The 10,314-nt window shown below is 46.8% G+C and overlaps 1 protein-coding gene across 4 annotated transcripts in view; it reads right to left on the bottom strand.

Moving 5' to 3' along the window:
• Window positions 1–10,103, bottom strand: part of LOC144108034 (uncharacterized) — a 47,714-nt gene extending 37,611 nt beyond the window's left edge. For all 4 annotated transcript variants that reach the window (XM_077641314.1, XM_077641311.1, XM_077641313.1 and 1 more), the window contains exon 1: window positions 9,839–10,103. The gene's annotated coding sequence lies outside the window, so the exon portion shown is untranslated. The remainder of the gene's footprint in view (window positions 1–9,838) is intronic.
• Window positions 10,104–10,314: the final 211 nt, after the last annotated feature.

Raw genomic sequence — 10,314 nt, forward strand, 5'->3', positions numbered from 1 at the left:
TCGCCCAAAAACCAATTATTATTATTTGAAAGATTAGCACCAAAAGGGGTCAGTCTTAGGACAGAAGGCACACATGGTTGTCCCATTTTTGTCCCAGTTTTCAAACAAGAATGAACTGACTCGCCTAGGAAGAAGTTTTACTGAAGTTCATTCCCTGCAGCAGCGTTAATAATGCGTCTGCCTAGTGCACGCGATGCGAATTTATGCCTGTTCTATCTGCGAGCGCTCAGCGTGATGGCAATGGGGACAACGGCCATCACGTCATTTCCTCGTTGGAAGTTGCGTTCTGCCTCCTGCAAAAGCACAAGAGAGAAGGAAGGGGGGGGGGGGGGGGGGACAATCTGACGACCAGCACCGCGAATACTAGCTTCGGTTAGCACGCACGAAGAAACCACGCCATGCAACCGCCTTCTCAAAAATGAGGTCGGAGCGGCTGCCAACACGCGAAACCATCGACCATCCAAAGCTATTTTAGGTTCGGCTTTGCGATCAATGACACCCGACGCCTGCTACATTAAATAGACAACTGTACGCGTTATCATTAAATAAAATGAGTTTATTCGTTTATTCTTAAACTACCCTGTGAAATTAACATCAGGCTCCCTCAGTCCCGTTGCTAAATATGAAAGTTGGTGGAAGATGCCGCAACATAAAAAAGAGTGAATATCCAAATGCCAAACGAGCCCAAGGCAAAATGACATCGCAACCGAGCCAATCGGTCAACACGGAACAGGCACAGCTCCTACGAAAAGTAGGCTAACGTACTCATCACGCCTCTAATGCTCTACAAACACGGGTGACGTGGAACAGCTCATTTTCCTAACTGTCCAGAGATCGGAGATGGTACAGAACGCCGCCATTATATTTCGCCATATTTCTGACAACTTCCTTCTATCCTCTGGGGTGCTTGCCTTCATTATGAGTAGGCCAACTTCCAACGAGCTCCATCAGAAAAAGCCTTCCTTTTTTGAGAGGTTATAGTTTTGACCAAAATAAAACTGTTGTCATTCAGCAATTTCTTCTTTATACTGACCAAAATAAAACTGCTCTCTTAAGCAGCTTATAAATTTGTAAAGCAACAGTCTTCATGCGTGGTTATTCGACGCCTGTACTTTGGTGTCGCACTCCGGAATCGAGTAATCCTTTTGCCTTCGGAATGGCTGTCAGTGACGCGTGTGATATGACATTGTGCTCAAGCACATATAGGACTGTATCCCCATTTCTTGTGCAGAGACAAACGGTGTGCACATGTACCGTAATTTCCAGCACACAGTGCACTGGATATTATCACACGCGTACTTGCTGCGTATATAGTTGCTGCCTGGAATTCGAACATGAACTTAGGCACAAGTGTGTAAGTGGATGGAGGAGTCATGTAAATCGATTTCTCTTCAATTTGTCGTAAATCGCTTCGCTAAATCTGGCTTGAGGACGTCTGTACCAGACGAATAGAGTGACAGCGAAGAAACCGAAAAAAATGGCCGGTTTTCTTTCGGCATAGAAATGACATTATTGCTCCGACTGCCCGGGTCGTAAAATCAGCGCGTGTCCATACATTTTTACCCGTTACACGCCTCACCACTGCGGACGACGTAATGGGTGCGAACAGCCTTGTAAAAGAAAATTGTTTTCAATCAATATTGAAACCTGAGAAGTCCTCATTGGGTGGGATTGTATATCGGAAATTACGGTGCTTGACGGACTTGGACAGCCGCCCTGTGCTGAAGCGGCTGATTCTTGAACGATAAAGTGTTCCTGATTCCACCCACTAAAGGCATCTGAAGCACCTGCCTTCTATTTGACTTTAGGAGGACGCTGGCAGGAAAGAAAAAAGATCAGGGAATAAGCACGTACTTTCGGCAACTGCCGCAAACTCTACATTGCGCGTATTAAACCACTCTACATCGAAATTGTCGAGGACACGTCTATCATTCCCATTGAGCGCCCTCATACGAACCCGCACGTTTATTTGCTTGCTCGAGATGAAATATGCGCACCAATGGATACAGCCAAAGAATTTCTCCAAAGGAAGAAAAATGTTCACCGATTGTTTTGCGCCGTGTTGTTAACCTCGAAGCGATGTGCAACGTATTTCGGCACTCATTTAACAAGCCGCACACAATTCAACGACGCTCGGTGAAGTTTCGTCACCTGTCTGTGCGAACTTTCAGCTGTCGTGACGCATACTCCTCGGTTGACGGTTTGTAAGCGTAACCGCCGTAAGAGTAAGCGTGACCGTAAGCGTAACCATTCAGATGAGAAGCTGGCTTATGGATTTTATTTTTTGATTTAGCACATACTGTGGACCCTTAGGTCCAAGCAGAGGTGCATTATATTGCATAAAAAAAAATAATTAAACAAATTGAGAACAAGCAAGCACGAAATTACACAATTCTTAACTGCACTATGTAGCTGTCAGTAAAGCACCATTCCGATATCGTGCGGGTATGCTTGCAGAGATTAACAGATAGAGAGATGGCTATTAATGGGAGGGGCCCTTGATCTACACAGTAGAGACTGATAATGATTGAATTTGATTTGAATTTGAAAGTCGCAGCAGCCTGACTGCGTAGCTTATTCTCTAATTGGGTTCATGCATGCAACGAGGCTGAAACGTGGCTGTTGTCAGTAGTGGTTTTTTTAAAAGACCGCTGGCCCAATATTTTGGGTCAAGATAAGTGTCGTTAAACACTGTTCGAAGGGAGACAGGAATGACAAAAAGGCTAGAAATAATTTTTGTGAGACGGCAGCGCTCTAGGTTATACACATGCCATTTGAAAGATTAAGAAAAGTTTCACGGCAATAATTTATTCGTAAGTAATGGCGAAAAAGGTGTGCAGCTCGATATATGCCCAATGGCCACTTAAACTCCCTTGGACGTCCTGGGGACGTTTAAGACGTCCTGGGGACGTCCAGTTTAGTTTCAGTGCTTACTGGGAAGTGCACTCTAGCTGCTTCGGGCGCCCTGGTCTTTGACCCTGCAGTATGGCGTAACGCAGAGCTTATGAAATGCGACATCGGATGCCTCTGAATGCAAATATCCGTCCAGTCGTCCCACTTAACCGAAGGGTATTAGCGGCAGCTCGCTCTATATCCAGGGTATAAAGCTGAAATTATGGAGTCCACCCGAGGCACTGTGGCGCCGCTCTGCGGCGGGTCGTAAAACTCTCGCCCTCCTTTCTTTTTTCTCCCCACGCGCAAGGCTTGGACCTCAGCAGGGCTGCGGTGGCATATTTGGGGCCACTGGTTTCGAAACCGGGTCACGCGTTGTCGTGAGGGCGGTGGTGGGTTTTCGTCCTGCCACGGAAAAGGTAGAAATGTACGCAGCGCCGGTGATGAAATTGGGTCGACGACTGGTGCGCAAAGTGCATTAGCTGGTCGCACATCTTTCCGCCTCCCTCTGCATGAGTATGTGTGTGTGTGTGCGTGCGTGTAGGTGCGTTATTGTCTCATATGCTGTGGTGGCGACGGGCTCTGCCCAGCGTCACGTATTGCCCGTCGTCATGTCAGGGCTTTCGCGCTAGTACGCAGAGCGGTATAGAGATGGGGAGGTAAGGGGGCGAGGAGGACGACTTCGCGCCCGGGTTGGCCCGGTCGGGGTCATCGCTGTCCGGCGTCACGGGTCTTCCCGCTCGCCCCCCCCCCCCCCCCTCCCCAGGACTGTTCTCCTGGAACTGTGATTAACATGGGTTAATGGCGCTAACGCGCGCCCGCGTTTATATGAGATGGCGTAACTGCCGCGGCTGTTCTCATTTCGGTTTCTGCCTCACTTTTGAGTGTTTGTCGTTGTGGCCGTTCCGGAATATGCACCCGGCTGATGTTGTTTCTTCTTTTTTCCTTTTCTGGTATTGCCTGCGTTTAATCTGCGTCCCTTTCGCGTAGCATGAGTGCGTTTGCAGTGCCGTTTTTAAGCCTGAACTGATGAGGTCGTTTTAAACTTTTCCAGTCTTGTTCGGATCGTTTTCGTGGAAAAATTCTTTCTTAATATTATACCCCGCATAATCACCGCACTCCCCCAATTTTGATATACTTTTTTAGAAAAGAAAGTGAACAGTGCGTTCATTACACGAGTAAACGCGGTATCACTTCACTTCGCAGCTTTGTGCAAAAAAAATAAAAAATTGGCGTCCACCTCAACCCTTCATGCAGTGGATCCTGGCTCTTTCTTTACTTTTTGGGCCGCTTGTCATCAGATAGATTTGGCATGCCGGATACCTAATAGCGTAGACATATTCCGGTTTATCGACCACCTCCTACGCATGCGCAGTGGAAAGGGCGGGGCCACTGCGCATGCCCAACCAGCGTCCGGTATCCCGTTTACGTCCCCGCTAGTACGTCTCTACTATGGTAAATCTCTCTGTTCTTGTTGACGTAATGATCGCGACCGGTGCGCAACTCTCCTTTTCCCCTTAGCATTGTTACACTCCTCCGAGCTGCATCATTTCGCCCCATTCACCTCTCGCTACCCTTCGTTCCTGACAGCCATGGAGGAATGAAATAACTCAGGAGAGGCAGTTACGTCAGACGTATTGAAGCCGGCTCCCCCCTGCACCCCCCCCCCTCTCTCTCTCTCTACTTGGCCGCCATCTCAGAGCGCTTGCGCATTCGCAGCAGGCATTGTAGCAGACGACGCCGCTGCGCCCAGCGTTACTATTGGCTGCGCCGGCGGCCAAAGACTCCCAGTAGTCTTCGCGAAAACACATGGCTTCCGGCACACTTTCTGGCGTGGAGCTCGGACAGGGAGGGCCTCTCCTGAGTTTTCCTTCCCTCCATGCTGACAGCTGAGGAGGTTTGTAGGAAACTAAAGTCGTCAATAAAGGCTTTTAATAACAAATTTACATTTTTTTATGACCAAACGGCCTACAACTTTTGAATATGGCTCCTAAGTACCTAACAATCGAAATCATGAGGCATCTAACCTGGTCAAAGCAGATCCCGGAACTTACCGCAAATGTTTCTAAATCATTTGGTTTCATTGGACGATCGCTCTTTTTCACCGACCACCGCAGGAATTTAATCGCATATGAAACTTTCATCTACGCTAACTAGAGTAAGCATCAGTTATTTGGAATCCTTATATAAGCGCTAGGAACAACAGAAAATCGGGTTGCTCGTTTTAACACATCCAAATCAAACTCACGGCTGAGCATTACTGACATCAAATCATCCATTGGTCGAGGACTCATGGCATCGAGACGCACGGCAGCAAAAACTATACATGTTTTCTAACTGTATTGCATTTTTTCCCACTTGCGTGACAGCTTAAGTGTGCTTCCATCCCGATCATCGCAAGGTTAGTTCAAAAGCAGAAGCGTTCAGCAGAAACATGGCTCAACGCACAGCTCGAATAAATCATTCACATGCACCAACTGCTATCGCGGACAAATACGAACTTTTTACCCGCCACGGTGGCTCAGTGGTTAGGGCGCTCGTCTACTGATCCGGAGTGCCCGGGTAAGAACCCCACCGCGGCGGCCGCGTTTCGATGGAGGCGAACCTCTAAGGCACCCGTGTGCTGTGTGATGCCAGCGCGCGTTAAAGATCCCTAGGTTGTCGAAATTATTCCCGAGCCCTGCACTACGGCACCTCTTTCTTCCTTTCTTCTTTCACTATCTCCTTTATACCTTCCCTTAGAGCGCGGATCAGGTGTCCACCGAGATACGTGAGACAGATACTGCGCCAATTTCGTTCCCCAAAAATCAAATTTCCTTTTCATCTTTACTATTGCCTCTAAACTAAATTCTGCAAAATTAATTCAGTTTTATTAGATCATTTTTTTTTGTTTTCAATACCTCCTGTACCATATCTCTTTACTGACTTATTCACTTGTTCTTTTCTTCACTTCAAGTCATTTCTTACCGTTAGTTACAATACGCACAACTGTGTTTTATTTGTGCCTGCTGTTTCTATTCACATGCACATGGTTTCATGATTGACATCCGACACCACATTCACTTCGCTTCTCTTATATATGTAATGCTCTATCGGGAGTCTTTACAGGTAAATAAACTATTTTGATGATAATGTGCCTTTCGGGGCATATTTCACGTGCGCTATACAGTAAGCTTATTCCTACAGGACTTATTTAAGGATATTCGTTCGACTGCAAATGTATTTCCTGGTGCTACAAGTTCTGCTCATCAGCCGTACCATCGACTGTCGGAGTGCGTATTTACTTTCTCTTGGGCTGTGAAAATACTTGCGCATCACGAGATATTAAACACATTGAGTAGGCAAAACACTGAGTTGCACATCTTTCGACCGAGTGGCTCTTACAGTCTTTGTGGAAAAGCTTAACCCACTCCGCTTGAGAAACTTTCGCCCTGCACTCGTCATCTTTTTAAAACTGCATATCTGATATTTCAGGGGCGAATAACATCTTCGGTCCCTCTTCTGGTCCTTGTTGACCACAGACGTTAAAATGTTTGCGCAATAAAGATCTGATTGGACACTAATTGCGAGCTGAGTCATGACGTACGCCGCCCAGCCATGCAAGCAGATGGACTTTTCTGAAAACGCAGAGGTCCGGTAGCAATTCTAACATCGGTGACAGGCAGCCACTTCTCGCGCAGAATATAAAAATGAACATCGCAGCGTGCGAATTCCGCCATTTGCTCGTCACTTTGAACGGGCACGGGTTCATTTTCTTTGTAACTTTCAGAAGCCCGGCACTTTGCTGGCTCACGCTCACTATCCAAAACATAAACGTGAACCCGGACGCGGCGGTCGAATTTCGACAGAGGTGAAATTCTAGAGGCCCGTGTACTGTGCGATGTCAGTGCACGTTGATGAACCCCACGTTGTCGAGATTTCCGGAGCCCTTCACTACGGCGTCCTTCATAGCCTGAGTAGCTTTGGGACGCTAAACCCCTCCAAACCATCAACCAACATAAACGTGAACACCGAAACGGTATCCCATAACGCGCTAATACTTGTACATACTTTCGATACTAACCTCCGGGTCAAAACCTGGAGGCTGGCGGAATGCCTTGAAATGAAATCGAGAACAGCACTCCGATGTATAGAAAGGAAATTGATAGAAGCAGCGTTGAGATCTTGACCGAACAACAGCAGTGGGGATAAGAGCACAAATGAGGGCTAAAGGAAGCTTGTGGGTAACTCCATTCAAATTTTACTGCAAGTGAAAATCGATTCTATGGATCTTTCTGGGTATTTTGATATTTATCTGGCAGCAAAAGACGCATTTTCTGTTACCCCCCCCCCCCCCCGTCCCCTCTCGCTTCAAACCTGCGATTTCTACATCGAAAATTACTCGTTGATAACCGATATGAAATGATCGAATGGCGGTGTACCGTGGCCTCTGGAACTCGCACTAAAGAACAGCGTCGATGCACCGCAGTTTAATTGCGATATTATCCGCTGATGGCGACAAGTGTAGTTCGCTGTTCTGTTCTTTTCTATCTTATAAAAACTGCGTTCTTAGGAACAAGTACATTTGTTATTAGAAAGCGGTAATTTGTCGACACAGGCCAACTGCAAGAAAACAGCCGGGTGGCAATTAAAAAGGCGATCTTATAAGAACATTAATTCTCCTTAGATAGGGTTTCTGCATCAACGCAAGTAATGGAAAATGCGAGATCAAACGGAAAAGTATTCGCCCTGTAGTGAACTTCATGTGTGTACTGCTACTGCTGATGATGACCAGACACGATGCTTCCGGACCGGTTGTATACTTGACTAAATATAGTAGAAGTTTTGAATTAATAAACATATATGCTAGGTCGTGGATAGACCGTAGATTTGGTCAAAGCTACGGTGCATGGAAGAGCTCCCAGCCCAACTGAAAGTTGTAAGACTGGAACTAATCAGCAGCCACGGAAGGAAATACCGCGAAACATCTCATCCCAAGCATTTTTAAACAATTGATAACTGGGCTTGATTGATCCCTCACTACCTGTTTTGCTTGTTATTTATCCTCCAAACTTGATAGGCTAACTTACCACGGATAGTAATTATCCGCGAGGACTAGCAGAATTACACGCCGTTGAGGTGCCGAAATAAGGATTAGAGGAGCCGGAACCAAATGTGACGGTATCTATTGCGGCGCGTTTTATTTTCTTGTGCAAGAAATATTACTAATTTAAAAATCAAAATAACCTGCCACGAATACCCTTTCTATAATATCGCTGTTAGAGCGTACGCATTTGGCTTTACTACGTACCAGCAAATCCTCCTCTCTGCACAGTTTGCTTTACTACGAGAAATGTGGAGAGAAACACGATTTTTTTTTCTCTAAATCAAGTTAACATAGCTGACAACGGACGACGGTTTTTTTAGCACTGCATTGACGAAATTTTCAAACATTGCTATTTTAGCTTTATTTACGTTCAGCAGATCCTGAAAGTAGTGTTTTTATGTTTCAAAAATATTCACACCCTGCTGCTTCAGTTTGTTTAACAGAGACGTGATTATTTTTTTTTTTTGCGGAGATTAGCCATCTTTGGCGACTGAAATGAATCGAGCAGGGTGTACTGTTAGGAATTTTATTTTATGCTGCTCAAAGACACTATAAACACTCTATGTCATATTTACAAGCATACAAGTGACTCAGGGCTGGGAGCTTTTGAGTCCATCTGGCCACAATAAGGCAAATGTGAGAAGCGCTGTCACCTCGACGTCAAAAGCAACACACAGGCATTTGCCATTTAAACAGCGTGGATCGTGCAGCCCATATCACCAAATACGGTTCCTACAAATACCTTTCACGATGCGGGCTCGCCTTTTCTAACCCCATGAAGGAAGAAAAGTGAATGCTAAACATTCAGGAGAGAGCTCCACCGTATGACACGCAGTGCTTTGCGAAGACTGGCACCACAGAAGACTGGCTGCGAAAGCCTTCGCAAAGCACCTCTCCCCAACGTTTTCAAACATTTACGCTTATTACACAGAAAGTGGTAGCTGTTTTATTGAGCGGTTACAGAAAGTGATACACTTCCAAGGGCGGGTGGTTTCGGGCAGCAATTGTCTTTCTTAATGATTGAGACAAAATTTAAAAATAAAATTTATGAATGGATTGAGAAGTGGGTGGTTCATCAAGCGACTGGAAAGCGGGGCCCACGCTAAGGGTCAGACCCTCGCTGTGTTTTTAACATGAAACCACGCAGTTCTTAATAGCAGAGTTATTCATAGGCGCAGCGCGTACGAAAAAATAAAACAAAATTCTTAATGGCGTTATTGAATTTTTCCCGCTCAAAACGTAGCGGCCAGAGTTCACCTTTGAAGAGCCATGCGAGGAAACAAAAAGAGGCTGTCTCTTTGGAATGTCGAGGAGGCCTTCTAAGTGCTCAGCATTCTAAAGGGTCGACAGGAGCGGGACTCTAACGAGTACAAGATAGTTATCTTCAACATAATTGTGTAGGAACGCATGCGCGAATTAAACCGAGAGCTCCCCCTGAGGGAAGGCCCTTATTGTTATTGCTGTTGTGTCCTTTTAATTGTTGTTTGCTATGTTAAAATCGGGAATAGACATGGCAGGAGATTCCTTGAATTCTATGAACGCTGTCTTCTTCGAGTTCTGCTTTCAAGCCCAACTAAATAACATTGTACTGCGTGGAAAGTACACTGGATGTGGAAAAAATGGCATATGACCCTAAATACTTTGCGTTTATTAAGAAAGAGGATAAAACGAAAAGACGCTCAGTAATGCGGCCTAGAAGACTCGTCACCCTGCTCAGCCACTCTTGTCATTTACCCAAAGCCCCGTTTTGTAGTTCGTCACATGGGGGTACGTGTGCGGCAGCCAAGACCAGGCGGGTACCAGGTTTGAAGGTTTGAAGGCAAGGTTGCACTTGTAAACGAAACAGTCGCAGGCACTCACCGTCTTCCTGCACTTCCTATCAGCATACGTCACATCCTGGCTGAGCGACGTCTTTCCGAGCAGGAACCAAGCGACGTCCGTGACCTCCACAGCGACTGAGGCGACAGCGACACTGCGCCGACGGCCTTCGAAGGCCCCGGTGAAAGCAGGGCCCTGTTTTCCGCGCCGCTGCGGCCCGCCGGCCGAGTTTGGGCAAGCGCGGCAAAAGTACAGAGAACAGCTTTCAGCGGGCGTGCCGGACGGCGCCTGCTCGTTTAGTGTGTGTGTGTGTGCGAGGACCCGCGGCGGCGGTAGCCTCGTCGATATTCGACCCGCGTTCGCCGTAGCCAGGGGTAACCACCTTGACGCCTCGGCCTGGACTGAAAATGGCTGCCTCCTTTCCCTCCCCTCGCCTCCTCTCTCGAGAACACTAGTGGTTGGAAAGGGTCCGGACCGCGCGGCCCGCCTGTGTTTTACTGCACGATGGAGTCACTGTC

The sequence above is a fragment of the Amblyomma americanum genome, chromosome 10 (assembly GCF_052857255.1).
Source record: "Amblyomma americanum isolate KBUSLIRL-KWMA chromosome 10, ASM5285725v1, whole genome shotgun sequence".
Taxonomy (NCBI): domain Eukaryota; kingdom Metazoa; phylum Arthropoda; class Arachnida; order Ixodida; family Ixodidae; genus Amblyomma; species Amblyomma americanum.